We start from the raw sequence: 22,489 nt of genomic DNA on the forward strand, positions 1-22,489 counted from the left end.
TCAAGTTAGTTTCATTTTGCTGCATTTTTATACATTAAAAATAGTTCACATATCCAGTAAAATAAAGTAAACATTCACCTCGTATCAATAAAAAATTCTCATGCAATCTTTAAAAATAGCCAAGATTCCACTTTATATAAACTGTAAACTATAGAAACCAAGTCAACTCTATCAACTCTAAGGCAATTCAACCTCGACAGCCTTTGAAAATTCACCTTCCTTTCTCTCGAAGCAGGTAAGTCATGATAAGCTATATATTTCAACTGTAGACACCCTTATCAACCTTCGAAAACTATGATAATATTCTCGATCACCTCAATCGTCGGACTATAGTCAGCACCGTTTCACACAATCGACATATGAACCAAACTAAACGAGATTCCAACGTGCCTCAAATGACGTTCGAACGACGTTGGATGCACGACGAGTTGTCGGATTCTGGCAAGGTGGACGCAACGGAGAATCGTTAGCGAGCTGTCGATGGCTCCGCTTTGTTATCCGCAAAGGTCACCCCCTCGGTCAGACTGAAAAACGAAAGGGTGCCGTCGATGTATAAAACACGCGTTTGCGATCCGCGTCGTCGCATCCCCTGGACCGTGTTTCCTGGTCCTGCCTTCTCTCCAACCCCATCCACACTCTCTCCTCACCCTCTCCTAGTTCGCCTGTGCTCGTTCTGAAATATGATAGGGGCCGCGTATCCACCGTAGGTGCCAATTACCGCTGATGGTTATTCCATGGAAATGGACCTTGTTACGCGAGTGTCGAGAATCAAGGGGAAGGCACCAATTATTTTCGCTGCCGTCGATGCTTTCTGGCGGGCGTCAGAGCCGGGAAAGCGCCGACTCGGCGCTCTGTCGTCGACGTTTTCCACCTTCTAACGAGACAAATCGTGATCCCAGGCATCCCCTTTCTTCTCGCCATCGCGACAGTTCGTTTCGCTGCGTCGATTGTTTTTCTTTTTTCGTTTTATTTGGCGCGCGAGGGTGGCACGGTCACCGAGATGGATCGAAGTAACGCGTGAGTAGCTTTGCGGGGGTAGGTTCTGGTATTATGGTCGATGTTTTGACGGATAGAATGAAATACTCCTAAAATAAGGTAGAGGAAAATAGGAATATCTTGCGTCTGAGTAGAAGCAAAGGTACCGAAAACTTAATGAAAAATTACGTTATATAAGATATCTTGTCCGACATAAATTTTTGTTAAATTAGATAATGCCAAATATAAATAAGATATCGAAGACATCGGATGTTAATTAAAAATTCCGATTTAATAAGATTTTGGAGACTTTGGAAAGCGATGATAACGAATGGGAGTTGATTATCGCGGAAAGTTGGTTGAACGAGCGGGTTCTCTCGTCAGACACGGGTGAACGCGTCAGGAAGTCGGCAATACATTAGACGAGACGCTCCACGAGCAAACAATCTCGTAATGGCAGCACGGCACGGCTGACTGGTGGCGCGGTAATGAGATATTAGACTCGAGGCTGGCCTGCCAGAAGGGAGTGGCCACTTCGGGGTAGTAATGCGCGATAGGCAGCCGTTTATGCCGTACGAACTCGAGGGTCATTATTAGGGAGCGCTGCTAAGGGGCTGGTATCGTTTTCTCTCCTGGGACGCGATTAGGATGTTGTTTTCTTCAATGTCTTCGCGTACCGAATTGCCAACCGAACCACAGAACTCAAAAATGTCCTGCTCCTTCAAGAAGAATATTTTGACGAGACTATTTATCATCTGTTAAATTGATAGCTATAGCTTCAAAGCAGCTTTGCATTATTATAAGATTAATCTAATAAGCCAATGTTGCATAAATTCAATATTATTTGCAATTTTTTTCAATCAATTTACGTTATTGAATTCTGTTTATTAATATCATCGATGTAAAAGGGAATTCGTAGAAGTTTTTACATATTTTTTTAAGTCACTATTTCTTCTTCTAATTAGATCTTATAATTTTATGATGTTTAAAAAAAGTATCCCCTTTTTGATCATGGAAACTTTTTGTGTATTTAATTACTAAAATATTTACTATTCTAGTATCTGTTTTGTGTCTTGATGACACATTATGTAAGTGACTTTATTTGCCATTTTCAGGAATGTTCATGCAACTTCTGTTATTTCACTGTATAGTTATTAATGTTTCAAAAATGGAAAAGAAACGAAAGCTGTTGTACAAGTGCTGATTTAGCCATTAATTTGATAAAAAAGAAAGATCTCAGACTAGCAAACACGTTCCATTAAGATTGTTAACAGCTACTCGGCGCGAAACTGGAATCACGAAAACTTGGTTGCGCGACACGGAGACGATCGGATCTGAGAGGCAGTGTCAATTACGCGTTTATCTCTTAAACGTTTGCCCGGTGTTATTTTTCAGCGTTTTCAGCCTTTCCGTTCAGAACCGAAAGCACCGTGCGAAATAATGGACGGCTTTATTGTCCTTCAATAAACATCAATTTTTCCATTCTTTCCGTTCAACGAGCCACGCGGGGAGACATTATACGCATTAACATTTCATGTCTGGCTCGACGCGACGCGGAATAAATCCGAATATTTCAATCGAAAGAATTTATTGTCGCCGATGAAAGAGACGTAGTAATTTTGTCAAAATCACCGGCACTCCTGACTCGCTAGAAACGGCCAACACAATTTCTCCAGCGAAAATCTCCACGATCAACCAGCTCGAATATATACGTGACACGAATTTCCCCAAGCACGTTCGTCCCACCCTGTCCCGAAAAATAACGAGGTAAACAAACTCGATGTGGCCTCGTGCAGGCCGACCAGTCAACCAGCCATTCCAAGATTAAATTCATCCCCTAATTCATTACTCAGCGGTGTGCCCGTTTGCTCGCGCGGTCGCATCAACATTTTCCACGGATATGCCGCGCGGCGTATCAATTACAAAAGATTAACAGTTAACTAACGGCAGCGGTATCGGGACCAACGATCGTCGCTCGAGTACAGAGAACGATCGTTCTGCAACCGTTTCACGACCTCGTTTTACGCGGATGGCACACGCATCGCACGACCAGGGTAGATCAGAGAATCGCGAATTAGTAGACGACACGGCGGTCGTAGCCGACGGTCGTCGTTGTCACTGTCCCCACTTTCTGTCCTCTGGCTTCTTTCTCTGTCTGCCAGCGTCCACTACCCTTGTCTCACCCCTGCGCGGACAAATGGGTGTCCCTGCATATGTAAAAGCGGCGCTGTGTTCGGCTCACCCTCGGTCAGCCATTTGTCAATGTCAAGGCGCGAGCGCCGTATCCATGGTAACACCCCCGGCCAGCCGACAGCGGCGTAAGCGAGCGAGCGAGCATGAGCGAGTGAACGAGCCGAGCGGAGCCGTGGGCGACCCTCGGTTTTGCGCGACTACCACCCCGCTGGCAGAACGTAACCCCCGGGCTTCCACCACCACCATCACCATTCTCCACCGCCGGGCTATACCACCCTTTCGTTTCTCCGATACTCTCCGCGCAACCACCACCCCCGTAGAACAGACTCGTCGCGCCGCCAACCTACACGCATGCTCAACGGAAAGCCGCGACGGTTCGCCGTTTCGCCATCCTCGCCGCTGGTGGCGCCTGAGGACGCGTATCGTTTCACTGTGTCGGGGGTGTATTGTAGAGGTTTTAGTTCGATGGTAAAGTCGGGGCATGGTGTTGCTTTTTAAAAGAGTAACCAGTATTTTTGAAGAATTTAAATGTTTTATAACTCGATACATTTTTTCGATGGGACGTAGCACTTATTTCTTTTCGTTTTTATTCTCATTCTATCCCTTTTTATTCTCACGTCGATCCTATTTTTTTCATTCGTCGTTTCACTTTCGCATCCTTTTTTAAGAATGCCCCTGGTTAGAAGAATACATCGAAACGCGTGGGGCGATTCTTTATAGAGGTTGTACAAAAGCGGCGGACAAAGCGAACGCGGCAAAGCGAAGTGGATGTTGGCGCGGGGGTCGGTGTTGGTGGAGAACGGTCGTCGAGCGGTCGGCGTAGGTGGTGCGGGTGGCTGCATAGCAAGACAGCTCGCTTAAATATGCAGGATGGGCGGCGGCGCGCAGCATTGTAGCGTGCTTGTAGCACGGAGCAACGGGGTGAACTCGCTACTGAGGGAAACGATGGGGATGAACGAGCCGGAGAGAAGGCGAGAGAGAAGGACGAGCAGAGGTGAACACGTGGGAGAACGAGAGGATGATTCGAAGGAGAAGCGAGACGCGCTCGCGGAAAGAGCAAAAGGGAGAGAGTGAGACGGACGGTGGGAGGGGGTTTGAAGGACGAAAAGGGTGAGTGGAGGAGAAGGAAGGTGGGTCGTAAGCGCTTGCGCAGCCCGTAATGATTGACTGGCTCGCTGGCAGCCAACAGACAGACGTTCGCCCACCAGACCAACCGACTCACCCCCGCCGCGGCTCGCTTTCCACCCTCCCCCGTGCCCTCGTCCTCTCGAAACACCCTCTGCCGGCGCTAGCACGGTCGTGGCGTCGTCCCTGGAGCAGGCTCGCTCAAAAAGCTCGCGATACAATGCATGACTGCCACCCCCGACGCCTCTACCCCCTGTTTAGCCAGGCCAACCCCTCCTCCCTCTTCTCCCTTCAAGCCGCTTCCTCTTTTCTTCTCTCTGGACCGTGCACTCCGGCTAGCCATCCTCTCTTATCGCTACCCTTTCAACCCTTTTTCCAGCAAACCTGTGTCCCCGATGTTGTGTTGCGAGCACTCGTGTGCGGGCTCCGTACAAAAGCCAGCCACCCAGCAGATAGCTCGGCCATTGAATCTTTAAAGGTCGACTTACCGGGCCAGTGTATCGAGGCGCGTACCTGTCCAGATAGGATTCGGATTCGAATTCTTTCTTGAAATTTCTCGAGAGCTGGACTGAAGCGAAGAGGTTTTCGTCTGTGGATTATTGGAATTTTTGGACCAAGCGTTAACGTAGGGTTGATATTCATTTATTTTTTCTTCTTGGGTTAGAAATGGATGGCATGGATGAAGCAGTATTTACATTCTCAGTAGATTTACTTGAAGAAACGTAAAAAACTTTTAAGACATTTCTTATCTGCGTTTTTCGAATACTAAAGAATATTCTAAAATAATAGTTTATTAGAGATTCAAAATTTGAAGAATATTAGTTAAATCGTAAGAGAAGAAATATCGTTTCATTGCTAAATAGTTGAGTAATTAATAATTTCCTATTGCGTCATTTTTCGAATAAACCAACTTTCACTTTTGTTTTCCTAAGGTTCTTTTAAAACTTTTCGCACCCTATAAAAATACAAAGAAGAAAAACAGATGTGCAGACATGTTTCCTTCTCCGTGCACATTCGAAAGCTTAAGTCATCAATGACTTAATAATTAAGAGAGTGGTCAATGGATTCTGACCAAGGATAACTTTGTAAGGCTCTGCAACCTATACTGTATGAATTCGAGCGACTGCGATTCCAAGTATTTTAATTGTCAAATATTTCTCCCGTTTTCATCCGACACTTCTTTAACATTATTACATGGCAATCAAATACATCCTCCGTTTTCCTTTTTTTTCCATGGTGAAATTAAGAATAAAAAAAGAAGAATTCAGCACGATAAGAAAGCGGTTTTTAAAGCGTGTTCAGACGACCAAGCTAAAGCTTAATGAAAAATCGCTGACGGATTTACAATGCACGATTTTTTTTCGCTGTGAGAGGACCAGACCGAAATTAAAATTTAAAATAACTTGCGCGCGCGCGCGCGCGCTCGTGCAATACCGATGAACCGGTGCGAAAAGAGCGGCGAATTTATCGTCGGATTACCGTGTAAATATAAAAACGGTTATTCGCAACTTTTCGATGCAGGCGCACGCGTGTCACACGTTGCATCCCCATTCGAACATTAGCGAAATTTACGCGCGTTTAACTATGAACGCGTTCACATAATAAAATCGACGAGCGCGCTCCGCTGTAACGCAGTTTGCAGAACAGATTAACGCCGTTCGTTTAAAATCGTACGCGTTATTCCGGATTCATGGTTTTCCCCGACCGCCGACCCCGCTGCCCACCGCTCTGGACATTTTTACAATTATGCGTTCAGCGACGAAAAACGGACTCGATGCTTGGCCGTTGGCGGATAAATTTTCATCCTAGTTTAATAAAAATTTGATGAATTTTGTACAATGTAAACGTCAGGTAACGATGGTTATAGTTTTAACGAAGGTCGATTGATTGCTTTACAATAAAAGAATAATATTAAGTATGGTACGATAAAATAGGAGAATTATGAAAGTTGTCAGAGGCTTGAAATAAATGTATGCGAACTTTGAACTTTTGTTGTAATGGCTTTTGGTTTCTTAGAACTCTTATATATTACATCAAATGTTACCGTATGATTAAGTGTCAGCCTAACCTCAAGTTACGACTTCTTTCGTAATAACCCTCTAACAACCACAAATTTAAAGTCTTTTGCATCTCCGATACCTGCTACGACCTAGGTATGATTGTATGAGACACTTTACCACGCGTTTCTTCGATTTCTCATTAACACATCAGAATTCATTAAAACCGTCAAAGAAATTTCTTAAGTATCCTCGTAAAATATCCTCCGAGATTTCCAAATAAAAGTATAAAACGCAGATAAAAAAGAAGGAAGTCTATAAATGGTTTAAGCCTTGACGATCAAACAACACAAATATCCCAACAAATCCTATTCCAAGCGTGTATCACCCATTCACCAAAATCATTCACCCGTTACCGAGCAATCGATCATCTCATTCATCTTTCCCTTCAGCCCATCGCAATATTTCGTCGATCCAGCAGATAACAACGGATACTTGCAGCTTCTTCCTTGAAACAATAAAAATGCACGTCTCTATCGCGCAAGCGGTATTCGCGAAAGAAACCTCGGCTCGGCGCACAAAGGTTGTCTGCATATTTTACCATTCTTCCATCCGGTCGGGCGTATCGCGATCGGCACGTTCGCGACGCGAACCGCGGCGGAAAGTCTTGGCACGGACGGAGAAAAAGCGAGAGGAGAAACAGGGAGAGGAGGGCTGCTCTGCTCGGGCGGCTGCCCGTTGTTATTTCCTTTTCTCTTTTTTTCCAGGCGTTTAATCCAATACCGGCCAGGCGTCCATCAAGCCTGGGGGCCGGTCGCAAAGGTTTTGTCCAGAGCTGTGGCCTCTAGCGCGGCCGTAGCCTCCCCGTAAATTCGCGCGCGCCGCGCGCAATGTTCTGCGTGTCGCATAAAGCGTAAAACCAACGTGAATTACGGTAGGATCGCGTTACAGCGGCCGCGGGGTCCGCGTACAACTGCCGCTGGCCCGTTCGACAATTCCCCGTGTCCTTTGCCCTTTAGAAATTCATGTAATTTTTTGCCCGTTGGTCCCGGCCCCGACACGCCAATTTTCCCACGGACCACCGTCGCGACGATCGAGAAATTTAAGGCCGAACCGGCGGACGCGACGCGAAGCTGTAAAACACGCGGCTGTAATGTTGTAACCAAGCTGCCCCGGAGGCCGCCGCTCGATCGTTACCGGGCGTCTGCGCGCGATATTCTTCCACAAGCGACTCTCTTTTTTTTTTCTCTCATCCTCTCTGCTTCCCGTTCTTCTGCGTTTCTCTTTCGTCATTCTATTTTTCTGCTAAATCGCGTCTTTTTTATTTGGTAACAGTGCTTTCTCTATTCGACTCGGATGATCTTTATTGTGCGTGCAATCTCTAGAAGGATATAGCTGACATAGGAAAGGGGCTTGATAGTATAAAATGGAGATTTTGGATCACGTTGAAGCTTGAAGGTTCAATTTAAGTAATTCGTTGTAATAGGCTATTCGGAAGTGAAATTCACATCGATTCTTAAGTTTGATACTAGAATTTACCATGTGATTACTTTAAGTTACACGTGGTGCATATAACAATAACTATAAGCATTGACTACCGATAATGATTACTAATTTAGGATTATAGTCTCGTAGAAAATACTGAAGATACGATAGATAATAAAGCTAATTTAAAAATCCATTAAATTAATCAAAAGGAAAAGCCACAAGCATCTAAAAACTGATGAAATCAAAGAACAGGAAACCTATTTGTTAAGACGTCGCTTCCAGATTGTAACCATTAACAATTAATCTAACCGATATTTTGTCCTCAAAAGATATAAAACGAGAAAAGAATACGTGCCATCAAATATACCACCTCATCATCTAACGACGACAAAATTCAGAACGATCCCTGCGAACATTCATCGACTCGATACGCCGCAACTACAGCTACACCGAGGGTACCATCACTCTAATCCCCTCAAAATCCAGCTAACAAAAAAGACGCAAGCTCCACCTTCTCCTTCATCCAACCCACACCATATCCCGAGATCCGCCAACCCGAGTCACCGATAAACCAACCAGTCACGAGTTCCTCGAAGGAAAAGAATCAGTTCCACCGGGTCCCATTTCATTTACGCGTGTCCCTCTCGAGAGGGAATACAGCCTGTTCGTCCTGCGACGCCCGTTTCAAGCCTCTCTTTCCCCTCCTTATTTTAATCCAACTCGCCTTCCACAGCTCGCTCGCAATTTCTTGCGTCGGCAGACACGGGAATCAGGCAATGCTCTCACGGAGCGAATGCAATTCAAATGCCGTTTCCGTGGCTGGTTCTACGTGCTGGTTCGCGCATCGGGGTCCCCGAGTCAACGAGAGGTCGTCGTTGCTAATTGCGGCTCGATTCTCGAACACGGTCGGACGGAAATGGAGAAGAGTTGTCGCGAGGACGAGTTGTTGCCGCGGCCTGTCGCCTCACGTTTGCCCGGTTTCCGTGCTCGTTTCTCGCACAGCACGGCTCTGTCGTCGTGGCCTAGCAGGCAAAATAGCTTCGTGTCCAGTCGTCGTCCACGGGGATCGTCGTGCAGAGCGTCCACCGTTTCCGCGGTTCCTCCCTCGGCTCGGAAGTCGCCGATAAATCGGAGGCTCGCGACCACGCGCTGTGGAATTCGAGTGCGAACGAATTTGTAGGCAACCGGCTAACACGGGCCCGAGTGCCGCCCGTAAATGGCCTTACAACCTCTCGCCGAGTAGTCGGCCGGCAATTAATCGCGCGGCATTAAGCGCAAATGAACTTTGGTCCTCCTCTCTCCTCCTCCAACGACTAGCGCGGCCGAGGGAGGCGCGCGCTGAAAATCGACGGAAAGATTGGCGTCGCTTCCGGCTAATCGATCGTCAAGTATCCCCGGGCTCACTGCTTCCAACGATTTCCGATAATTCTACGTTCCAGTTGTTGCGTTACTTTCTTTTAATCTGGTTGTCCACGGGAAGGATGGAAGGAGTCGGTGCTCTCTAATAAGAAAAAGATCTCTGGTATTTTAAAATTCATGAAAGGTTGTCTATGGTGCGTACGTACGTTCGGAATTAAATTTCGATAGAGTAGTATTTAAAGGAATTTTCTTAATATTCTTACCTATGTGCGAGTACTAGGCTATTTTTTTTTAAATTAGCTTCTGCGTTCGCACTGAAAAATGGAAGACGGTGCGTTATTTTGATCTTGTAATGTTTAGGGAAGGCTAATCAAGATTCAGGATGAAATTGTGACACAGTAGAATGTGACAAAAATTATGATACAATTATGGTGATTGTTAAGTTAATTTTCTTTGAAAACCAATATCGGAATTTTTATAACAAAGTGGCAAATGAAGTTTGTTTCTTTAACAAAGAAAGGAGAAATGTTGATTTTGCAAAGTTCGTTTAATGGTAGATCGAAGTATATCTAAGATAAAATTACGATACAGTAGGATTTAACGGAATTATGTTCCTGGTACTTTCCGCTATTCAACGGAAGTCCTCTCAGGACCCACGTCACGGATCTTGACAAATCGTTCTATCCATCCTGTGTTCGACCCAAGGAGGCCTGGTTAACGATCGTTTAACGATGCCGTGGTCTAAATATTCCAACGATTCTACAGCAAGAAAATCGGAAGATCCCATGGGGCGACTGAGAAATAGCGAGATGGTTATCGGTTACTTTGATGGATCTGAAAACGAAAAACCTTCGCATTGTCATCCTGTCCCTCTGTAGATAAAGAACTTATACTTAATCTTTCTTCGTGAAAATAAATGTTGAAGTCGAGATAATCTTTGACAATAATGATAATTATTGAACCAATTCACAATTCGTACGTATTTTCATTTAATACAATACAGCGACAAATGTTAAATAGCGAAGTTTATTTTAATCTAAGTATAATGTTTCCTATTATTCTAACAATTTCTTACCTTATCCACGTTCGTATTTTTAACACACGCGCGAAGATAGACGTGAATTTATAGACTGTCCTCTTGCACAATAATTTATCAGCTAATAGAACGACTGATTCAACGTGCGATACGTTCCATTCCAAGTCTACAGACTTCTATTGCGCAAATAGCCTTCACAATTCTGTAATTTTAAGTCAAATAAAGCAATCACTATCAATTTATAATTTGTCAAATTCACTTGATTCATTTTATTATCAGACTTCCTATTAACATATGACAGAATTTATTCTCACTCGTAATTTCTAACTCGTAACCTATAAGATTTCATCGATAATATTGTATTTATTCAATTATATATAGAATCGTATTGCATATTATAGAACAAGTTAGTATCTTATTTTTTGCCAATTCTGTTAAATTCTTGCGTTCAACAAGCGACACGAAAACGCCTAGTGTACCAAGCGACGGAATCGGAAGGAAAAGAGAAATCAAAGGATCGTCCAGTCGCGAAGGGACAAGTTTATGGTTCTCCGTCACCCTCGACGAGGAACCACTATTCATTAATAGCTGCAGCCCGAGTTAGCCTGCTACGACGTCGTGGCAGTCCGGGCCGTCGCCAAAGCTCGACCGGCTTTATGGCCGTTTAATTGGCCGAGATAGACGACGATATATTATTATGCTAATTTTCAAGGAACTTCGCGGCCACGGGAATCGTTACCGGGAGATTAAAGGCCCTATGTGACATCGCACCGTTAATTACCGCATTGAACATAGACCGCACCGATGTTAGCGGCTTATCCGGCCTTCCTGGACTATTTGTTGTCTGTTTACACGGGACACTCGAACAACGCCTACATCGAAAATACAGGAACAACAGGATCCAACCGTGCCCTGAGAGAGAGAAGATTCTGACTCTAATTATAAACAAGTCCACTCGTATCCGTCATTCGAAACTTTGACACCGTTTGTTATTTTCTACTTCCAAAATCAGACCTGAAAACAAAAAATGTTTTCACGATGGTTAGTGGAATGATAACTAAAACCGGTTGAAGTTTAGAGAATCAGTGTAATAGTATCGTGTAATTAAAAATTCTTGATAATCTTCGCGTTTTCTTTATAGCGAAACCTTGTTTCATTTTAGTATCGGTATTCTAGAATCTTTATCGAAGAAATAAATAAAACATTTTTCATCAAATATGCACAATTATTTAAGGTGTAAAGAATTGAATAAAATATCGTAAGATTAAAAATTCAAAAAGGTTGTTGCGTCTTTCGTTATAAAACCTTGATGTATCTTACTTTTCTTCAAATTTCGTTAATTCGTACTATATAATATTTATCCTCCCACAAATAAATATACGCTTTCTCCCATAAGCATCTGAACGCTTATGTATTTGCGGATTTCGCATAAACATCTTAGGAATATAGCTCTTTTAATGAATTGATTACGTTGCTTTGTAATTTTCATGCAATTCTTGGATGACATAAGCGATATTTATTAACGAATAATGTTGGCAAAGTTATTATAAAGATAAGAAAACGAAATCGTACGAAGACTGAAATCAGCAGAACGCATGTATCGCCTTGCTCTCATGTTTATGAATCTTAAATGATTGATATCCAACTAAAGGTATGAAAATATTAAACTTTACAGAACATAAACATGTCAAGTAGATCGCACCGTAAAGAACAAACCGACGGGACACGAAATCATCTGAAACTATTTTTTATCATCTTGATACCTTCATATCACTCCTATGTGTACGTTTTCTCTTACCTATTTTTACACTAATTTTATCAATATTATTTGTTATTAAATATTACATAATATTGACTAAAAATAACATTAAGATAGTAGGACAGCATAATAAATGCATAAAATTCGCAAATACGTAAGTGCACGTGTACTTGCAAGAGTGTACATACTACCAACTTAAATTTCACTAAACTTTCTTATCGATCCTTGCTGTCAAAAATTTCTTCTTCCGCCAAATTTACACCCTTCCAATAAAAGTACATCGAGCAACCTCTCAGCATTAAATTCCTATTAGTCGATGCTAATGATAATTTGTAAAAGCCACTTTTCTTCCAGCCACTTTACTCATAATCGACACGCGAAGTCCAGTTAGTTCACGTAGCTATTATCGGTTTACCTTTCCGAATCGCTTGCTTCTCGTAGTTGGACAAACGAACGATCGCGTTTATCGAGGTCAACGATTCCTGCTCGTTTTTCTCGTTTGGGAATCATTCCAAAAGAACATCACGCTCCTGTGGCGATCCAGACATTTTTCGTCGCGGACAACCTTTCTCCTTCGCGAACGATTTCGTCCATAGATGATGCAACCCCTGTTCACCATTCCAGGAGAATACACAAGCGAAAAACTCCAGCTAACTCGCATCTGTATCAATTTATGCCGCCGACAGCGTGGCCGATGATAACGAAAGCACCTTGACTATCGGGTGGAAGGAAGATAAACTGCCGGAGTAATCTCGCTGTATGACGATGTTTGAGGATGTCCGTGTCGTTCGACACATTGCGCTTCCTGGTGCATTCCAGCTGGATTATTTAGGTGAACGTCTATCTGTGATGATGTAGGTCAGAAGCGGAATTCTCTTAATAGGAATTACTAGGAATTTAAGATAGCCTTTAAGATGGAGATTTTTGAACTTATATATTATACAATATATCGCGAGTATTTTAAGTCTTAGACTTTTGAAAATTTAGAATGGTTTTATGTATGTATGTATATATTAAATACAATGCATAATCTTTTAGCTTGATATTACTTTCGCAGGAGGGATTTTTGAAAAATGACAGAAATTATTAAATCTATCGAATATATCTTCCATTAGAAAAGTCTTAATTGCAATTGAATATGAGATCGAGATTTATAAACTTGCTCGACATTCAGAAATATTTCAGGAATACATGAATTATTCAACAGTTATAATAATACTCGGTAATACAATTATATTGTACGAATAAATCATAAAAATTTCCATTACTGGGTAATTTTCAGTTCCTTAATATTCAAAAGCTTGGCAATGATATTAATGATTCAACAGTTATACGAATATTTAGCTTTCTTATTCACAATTATAATATGAGAATAAACGAATATTATTTCTATGTTGTAAGAAGCTTAAAAATTTTATAAAGATGTACAAATAATGAGATTTCCATAACAACTTTAATCATACTTGTAGGAACATGTGATAAAATGATTTTTCTATGGGGAAAATGGACTAACTAGCTAAAAGTGGTAGCCATTAGTATCATCTCCGTATCTCTTTACTACCCTGATTAAACTCTTCATCCATTTAATATAAACAAGTAACATCGTTTACTTCTTCCAAATGCATTACGCTTTCCTTAAACTATGCTGAAAGGTAACAAAAATATAGATTTTAATTAATCAACCTAATCCTCCTTAGTCCTTCTACTATTCAAATCGCAGGGCTCGTAACAAGATTTGCAATTTTCTTGGCCAAACATCACTGTACGCCACAAATTCCATGATTTCACCTTGATCGCAAAAGTACCTGGAAAATTCCGCGAAATCAGCCCCGGAAGCGAATTCCAGGCCTCTTCATTCCGCGATTTCGTCGTCGCTTTCGCGCGACTTGCACACAGGAACGAGATGCACCCCCTGGCCCCCTTCGTTGAAACAAATTGTTTGCGCGGTCTAGGGTGGCGTGTATTCGCGTCGCTGGAATGAGTAATGGCGGGCTGGCGGCCGACCGACCGAGTGAATCTACGACTCTGAAACCCTTTGGAAACGACCGTACTGGAACTGCCAACTGGAAACTGGCTGAGGGGCTTTAACGTAACGGAGTAACCGCGATTGGCGCAGATGGCGTGGCCCTAGCACACGCACATACACGGAACCGTCACCCTTTTGCGTTGTGTGCAACACCCTTCCCACAGGCTTTACCCGGTGAACCATCGTCCTTCGCGAAAACTGCCGCGCGTTCCAAGTAATTTACTCCGACTCTTTCCCGATCGGGAGCAGCAGGTGTTCCCCGTGAGCCGCGGCTTCGTATATTTTTTCTTTCCTTTTGATCAACAGGATCACCGGCCCTTTTTATTGTCGGATTTGAAATTAGCATTTTAAACCGAAGACAGTCAGTCGTTAGGGTTAGGTAGAGGGGGAAACGTAAATTAGACAAACATGTGCGCGGGATATTCGAGTGATTTATGTTACGTTTGGTTGATTGAACGAGATGTCCGAAGGATTCGAGTCTCGGTAAATGTCGGCAGCTAATGATGCGTGTCTTAATGATTTTAGGATAGACAAGTTTTAGGTTGGAGGAAATATTATCGACGTTGGAGTGGATTTCCCCACTTTGTTGCAGGAACTTCGAATTAGGTAAATGTACGAAAATATTGTATATCTTGCAATTTTTCTGTTTCTACACGAAGGTAGGAGAAAAAAACATAACAAGTATGTTTCCTAGATTTCATAATTTTAATATTTTAATATTTGTGACCAGAAAGGAACATTTTAATAGAAAATGGTTAAAGGCGAAAAAATCCTATTATTTGATCAGAAGAATCTTACATAATTCAGTCATATAATTGGTTTACATAATTGATGAACTTCGACTATAATAAAAGGTATAACTATTAAAACAAATATTAAATAGATAAATATTACGACGAACAATATTTGTAAAGTTATGAAGATAGTAGATCTTAAAATAAAATAAAACGAAACAAAAATTAAGATATACGATGCAAACTTTCAATTTGTAATTAAATTGATTCTGTCAGATATTAATCCATAAGTAGCAAAAAAAAAGAAAAAGATTTAGTGTACTCGGAACCAGCGACGTATGTTAACATTCAGTAGCTACCTATCTCTTGCTGCATTTGTGCTAATAGAAAACGTGCCTACGGAGCACTGCGGATGGAAGACAGCGCGAAAAATCAAAGAGTTACGAGCAGCAGAAGCAGCTCTCTAGAGCTGCAATATCTTAGCGGAGCAAGTCATGAACTAATTTTTCGATCAACCGTGATTTGAACGTATGGATAACAGCGAAATCAGTTCGATTGAAATTAGAAACGTCTTCCGATCAAGCTTGCTTTAATCGTGCCAGGTAATTGCCTATTCCCCATGCGATTAAACGGAAAGGAAGAAAAGTAAAGTAAAAAGAGAGTAAAAAGAGTAGAAAAAAATGACAAGAAGTAAAGCAAGGTAGCTGGTCTGCGACTGCATAACGTAACAGCGTTGCTTTCGTTTTGCCACTGGTAATCCCGGAGGGGAATACACGACCCCCATAGGCTTTGATCATAATTTATGGTTATATAAGAATGCGAAAGGGACTCCCGGCACTGTTTACTGTCCTATACAGGATTACACGTGATACCCGTCCATTAATTTCACCGACCATCACCTGTCCCTTTTTCTTTCCTTTCGATTTTGTCCGTTCGTTTGCGGTGATCCTCGATTTTCCTGGATCTACCATAATATCGCAGGGAATTGGATGAATTTTATGTTCTTTTATTGTAAGTCAGAGGCGTTTTTGCTTAACTGGTTCAATCACAGAAACTTTGTACTAGGTCACTCCATAAGTATTATTGTGATTACGTATGTGGCATAAAAACAGTAACAATAATTTTCTCTCATTTTTGAAATCTCAACACTTACTGTTTGATTTTACAAATAAATAGCTTAAGATTAAAAGAAAACATTACGTATGGAATGATATCCGTAAAACGATCATAAAAGATTTTTTATATAACAACACGATAGAACTTACAATGAACCAATCTTTAACATAGTCGATATAAACATTAGCTCTTGCACTGTTTATTTAAAAATTATGTCCATTATTTTGATTCTAGCTCCACCTTTTTCTATCTTTCGTACTTATCATTTCCCCCTTCTACCTAACAAGAATTTTCCAGATCAATCATGAAACCCTTTCGCAACAACTGGCAAAATGGCCAATCCGAAATCTTTTTGAAATTAAAATTCGAAATTCGTTACACAACCACAAGTCGATCTTCCGAAAGGAGCGGAACGAGTTGATTTTAATTGAAGTCACGTAACATCGGCCAAAGCATTAACTGGAGCGTATTACGTGCGTCGTGCTCGGCCATTTGGCTGCAAGTAGTAGCAGCGTATCTTTTGACCACGACAGGCCAGTATTTCCCAGTTAATGAACGCTCAGCCGTCGACAACGGTCTGATAGACAGAGACGACGATACGGGATTATTAAACGCTGGTACGTCATTGTGTGACGTCGGTCTTGCGGCGCGTGGCGCCTCGGGTTTCTGCGTACTTAGCCTACGTAGCGATACGTGGAGGTAGCAGGCGCGTTACGAACGGACGATTATGTCACTTCGATAACGAGGATGGAAGGCGGCCGCAGTCATTTGTAACATGACTCTGCGGAAATCACGGGGAACGAGAGGAACCGTTCTAACAGGAGCTTTCTCTCACCCCCCCCCCTCTCTCTCACACATACATATACACACTCTCACTCTCTCTCACTCTCTCGCCACTCTCGCCCTACCTCCCTTTGACCCATAGATTCAACCGTGTCTGTCTTCGTCTTTCGTCGACGAGCACGAATCACACGCGCGTGCTGCGTCAGATCACGACTAATGGTATTAGTGTCATTGATAGTTGATGCGCTGTGTGGCGAACAAATATGTATTTATTGATTTCGAGGCTCGCACTGGAGAAAGGATGAACTAGACGAGTGACGAGGACCGGGTAGAAGAGAAAGTGAAAAGTATAAGAGAATGGATAGCACGAGGTTGAAAGATCAAGGAAAAGGAAGAGGAGATTTTTAGAGGAATGTTCGTCCTTGGATCAGATGATTTCGAAAAATTAGGAGCAAAGGCTCGTACTGGAAGAAGGACGAATTAGACGAACGACGAAGATAGGGCAGAACAGAAACAGAAGTATATAAGAGGATGGAAATATAACAAAGTCGAAAATGGACGAAGGAGAATGTAGGCCGAGAGATAAAGAAAAAGTAAGAAGAGACTTTTAGCAGAATTTTACATCAGCTCAAACGATTTTAGAAAATCACGAGCAAAGATTCGTACTGGAAAAAAGAGCGAAATGGACGAACGACGAGAAGAATATAAAAAAAAGATAGAAAGAACGAAGCTGAAGATGAAAGAAGAAAAGTATAGGGTGACAGAGACCAAGAAAAAGGAAAAGGAGATATTTGGAGAAATTTTTAGCCCGATTTAGACGATTTCAGAGAATCAGGAGCAAAGGGTTGTCTGTCTTGTTGGCGAGCCAGAACCTCGAGTGGGTTTCACGCTGGCCAATATTAATGGCTTCCAACCGATTCGAGCCAAATGGAATGGCTAACGTGTAAATCGAGAATGTTTGCGCTGTCCTCTGTGAGAGAATACTCCTGCATGTGCACACATCATGCGAGTTGTCATCGGCTGCGAAAGGGATGTTCGTCTTGCTATCCGATGTGTTGAGACTTTAGTCGAACGATGGAAAAGGTTTGTGAGAATGTTCGATCGTGTCTTCGTTGCGTTATCGATAGTTGGTTTTTATAATATCCCTGTTGTATTCTTCGCTCATATCGTAGAATGATTCAATGGGAACAGCTTCGTTTAGAAAAGTGTTTTTGGTAATTGGTCGTTTAGCACCAGAGGATAATTGAAACTTATGTCTATAGAAAAATTGTAATCTTTGTTTGCATTTTGTATCTCGAAGGCCGAATATATGTCCTCTTATGTTTATTATATTTACGTCTATGTATATTTATATTTATCTAATTAATTTTTCAAACAATATTCTATATTATGATACGAATATTATACGAGAAATAAGAACCAACTATTTTAATAATCGATTACCATCAACGTCAAGATGTCTAAAACACAATTCCTGGCAATCCTGAGCGTTATTCCTAAATTTATTCCTCGAACCAAATTCTCAAAAATATGAAAGGCGTCCCCTCCTGGAAAGCACGATGAACTCGATAGAAAAAGACAGACAGTCGTGGAGGTGTTGAGTGGAAAGAACAAGGGGAGAAGGTCGACGGTGGGTGAAGGAACACTTTGTTGTTCTGACTGCAGCAAGAGTATCAGAATGGTAAACGACTTGTGTCCATTAATCACGTTTATAGCGAGCCCCTGACGCAAGTTACCGTGTGTACTGTGTAAACGTACGCGTGTTCCCTTTTCGTTTCGGCCTCTTCCTTTCTGGGCCCGTTCCTTCTCTGCCAACTCTCGCTTTCCGCGTTCGAACACCGTTTCAATCGGCCGCTAATGGGAGTATTGCTTCTTAGATCCCATTCAGAGGAGCAAAATGCGCGAATGGTTGGCCAATGACGCGGCAGGTATAGTTTCCTGCTTCTATTACCGAGGACCGTGAATTCTTCGGGGTTCACGTGGCCTATGCATGATCATTGATTCCATCGAAACGATATTTCCCACGCGTATACTCCAGCAGCTCTCCTTTATTGTCCCGGTTCTATGAACTGAATGCTAATGCATCTGAGACAAAAATAGAATTTTAGTAGAAATTCCTTATTGAATGAAATCAGGGAAGGGGTAATAAAAAAGGAACGAAGAGTAAAAGAGGAGAGAGGAAAGAGATGAAAATACAAAAATCAAAGGAGAAGGTATGAAAAAGGAAGGAGCGAGGAAGAAGAAAAGAAGGAGAGAAATAACAGGAAGAAAAGAATATAACATTTTATTTATCTCCATTCTTGCCACATTCAAGATCTCAGCAAGAATTTGCTGTTTGTCCACTCTGATGTTACTGTTACACTGATGTGTGAAGTACAGAATTCTCACTCTTCATACTCATTAAATCTGTAGCAATAATTATAAAACAACTACCTGAATCTAAATTAGCCTAACCCACAATTATAGAATAATTAATGTTACGCTCCTTGTCGCATTATCGTACCATAGAAAGATTAAAGAACCCAAACAATACCAAGGATTCCAAGGTTAACCCGATTTTCACAGAACTTCCCAGTCACTTATCACCAGAGGAGAAAAAAATCACCAGTCTCCTCGGGGTTACTAGCTATTAGCTTGTGCGAGCGAGCCGACAATGTTGCGCTTGGTTCTTGAAACCGTGGCACAAAGGTAGTCCGCCCTCGGGGACGATAAGTAGCGCGGCGCCTTCGCGCTTGTCCCGCTTTAGAAAACCGGGATCCGACGGCGGGACGCGCTTCCTTTCCGCGGAGAGGGTTGGGAGCCGCGCAAATTTTCCACGCTCGTCGGCTCCAAACAGAGATACACGCGTAACGCCTGTCAGTCGTCGCTTTGTCGGCGCCGCTCGCCGATGTTGTTTTATTAATAAAATTCATAGAGACCCCAGGCTGGTTTCAAACTACCCTAAGAGAAATAGACAGAGAGAGAGAGAGAGAAAGAGAGAACGAGAGAGAGAGAGAGAGAGTCTGGTCTGGCAGCCATGAAACGAACGAATGAGTCGAAGAAGCGAGCGGGACAGGGGAGAGCGACGAGAAGGCAACAATAACAGTGACAACTCTGATTCAATAAAGCATAATATCTGGACGAGGAGGGTGAGTGGAGGGCGTCCTTTCGACACGGGGACGCAGGGGTGAGAGCAGCGGACGCCACGACACCGAGGGGTTGCCATTGATATCAACATAAATCACAATAGGAATTTGTATTACAGTTACAGAGGCTGGTGGATAGGAAATAAGGAATGTAATAAAGAAAATGGCCGATCCAAAGTCGGGGGTGGCTGATTTCAGCTGGAGGATGGCAGACAGAAGAACGTCGAGCAGTCATCCCGATTTTGTCAGGAATATTTTTCCGGGATGACTCGTTCAAGATCCGTGTATTGTATCTCGTGAATGGAATCATTGCGGGCTTTTTCTTTACTTTTTCCGATGCTTTACGGACTTCCGAGGGGCGGAAGAATTTGTACTCGAAGCTTCTTGACGATCCAAGAAAGATAAGGGTCTTTTGGTTTTGATCCACAGCCAGACACGTTTATCGAAGAGATAGCCTGATCGATGTAGCATGCACGACAGTCATCGGATGGGATTTTGATGTATCTGCAGGGTGCAGGATAAACGCGGGATTTATCGGTTACGCTCGTATATTTATAATTTACGAGAATGTCAGCGGGCCGGCGTAACCTTCAAAATTTTGCGCCAATATTTGACCGCAATAAATCCCCCATCGCGACGAACTTACCTCCAAACATTATTCGTCACGCCGACTACCGCGCTCGATAGAATAAAATCCCCTTATCCTAACCTTTCACCCCAACGAATAAAGGGTTGCAGCTCGTCGAACCGGTTAAATTAGGATTCGATCTCGAGCAGGATGAAAGACGATTAAACGTGCGATTAAAAATTAATATTTTTATTAGTCTGTTCTTCTTCTTCTTCGCCTTCGCGGGGATGATTTCACGGGGGCAAAATAGGTTGCGTTTGCGCATAAACGTCAAGAGAAAGGGGTAGGAGAGACAGAGGAGGAGACGACGAGAGAGAAAGCGAGGAAGCACAAACGGCAGAACCCTTCGTTGCCTCCGCTGCAGAAACGAGACGTTCGAGGGCAGCGTGGAGAGGGGTTGGGACGCTCGGGGCTTTGGGGAAGGGGGTTAGTTCAGAGGCGAGGAATGGGGAATTGTAATGAGCAGCCCGACAGTTACAAATGACAGGACGGAATTCGCGAACTGCGATAGAACCCAGCTTCTGCCTAAAGGCCGCTTTACACGCTCGGACGGAAATGTTTCGTCCGTTGCAGGGCAATTCGACCTTACCCAAGGTCGTAACTTCATCCTCTTCAGCACGTCCCATCGTTAATATTTTCACCTATTTTCCTCTCCCATTCTCTTTTCTTTCTTTTCAAGTTGATAATTCCTACGTAAGGCGAATTATAAAATTCGTTTCAGGTAGCTGTTCACGAGCGAGGTCGATTTTTCTAGGCTGGATTTCATTACGTCGACGGCGATTTTACTTCGTGCTTAATTCGTCTCGGGCGTTTGAAATATTTTATTCTCGCATGGAATACTTATTTATTACCGTAATATTAAATTCATTGAGTAATTACAGATTATAGATACATTTGTTGCATCTTCGATATTTGTCTCGTAGCTTGAAACAGAGATTTTAGACAATACATGGTCAGACGTCATCCTCGTATTTTGTTAACGATATCAAAACCGTTACCGTCATTACGGTTCCCAAAATTGATCTACCCTGATCGTTTGTTCGTTTCAACGCAGACAAAGAGACCTTAAATATTTCAACGGTAATACCATATTGAAACGACAAAATATAAAAGTTGTTCAACTTTTCTATCTCTCAAATTTCCCTCAAATTTAAGGAACTTTTTAACGACGAAAAAGAACACGTTAAGGTTCGAAACGACCCAAGGGACGTAGCGTGGTTCGACTAAATCATTCAGTACCAATTTCTCGTCGCAGCTAAACCGACTTGTCCCAATATACGAGACCCATCCAGGGGAATGAATTCACGGCCGTATAAATCGCGGAAACTTGGGATGATTCACGCGTTCCCCCATTGTCAATCTTCTCGTGTAAACTCGCCGAAACGAGAGACAACCATTTCTATCCCGTCTAATATGGTAGGGCGCAGGAAGACCCTGGCAAGTAACGGACTGGTGTTTGCGCATTCCAAACGGCTGGGTTCCGTGCTCCAAACGATAAGGTATGCCGCTAACGATGCCGTGGCCGCGCGAGTTGATGCGACGAGGAGAGAACGACGACGACGACGCTGTTCGGCCCGCCGAAACATCCTGGTCCCAGCACCTACGAGGAATTCCGCGATTCCGTCGGCTGCCACAACCGGCCGAGACATTCCGAAATTGTCGGAACGAGCCGTGGAACGCGCGCTTATACGCGATTAAACTCCGGATGACGGAGGGAATTTCCGTCGGATTATTTCGTTTAAACGTTCAGACGATCCCGTTCCACCCAGAGAACGGATATTGGAAGAGTTTCTTGTTCCGGATAGGTAAAATGTTTTTCTTTTTAGAGGAAGAGCGACTTGGATTATTCAAATTCTATACGGGTTTTAAATGTAGGTAATTTGTTCTTTATTTTAAGGTGATTTTATTGCATTTTAGTAAGGATACATCCGATAGGAGAAATTGTTGTTATATCACTTTCTTCTTAGAAATGTTGATAGTTTGTTGTAGAGTAATGGCACAGCCCTACTGTGCTGAGTAACTAGATCGATAATTCAGTAGAATATTCAAGATTCTGGAGTTTATCAATTCATAAGAATTATGAATAGACGCATATTAGTCTCAAATACAATTTTCATTGAAATGAATTTTTTAAATCAGATATAA

This window comes from Bombus fervidus, chromosome 11, assembly GCF_041682495.2.
Source record: "Bombus fervidus isolate BK054 chromosome 11, iyBomFerv1, whole genome shotgun sequence".
Lineage (NCBI taxonomy): Eukaryota > Metazoa > Arthropoda > Insecta > Hymenoptera > Apidae > Bombus > Bombus fervidus.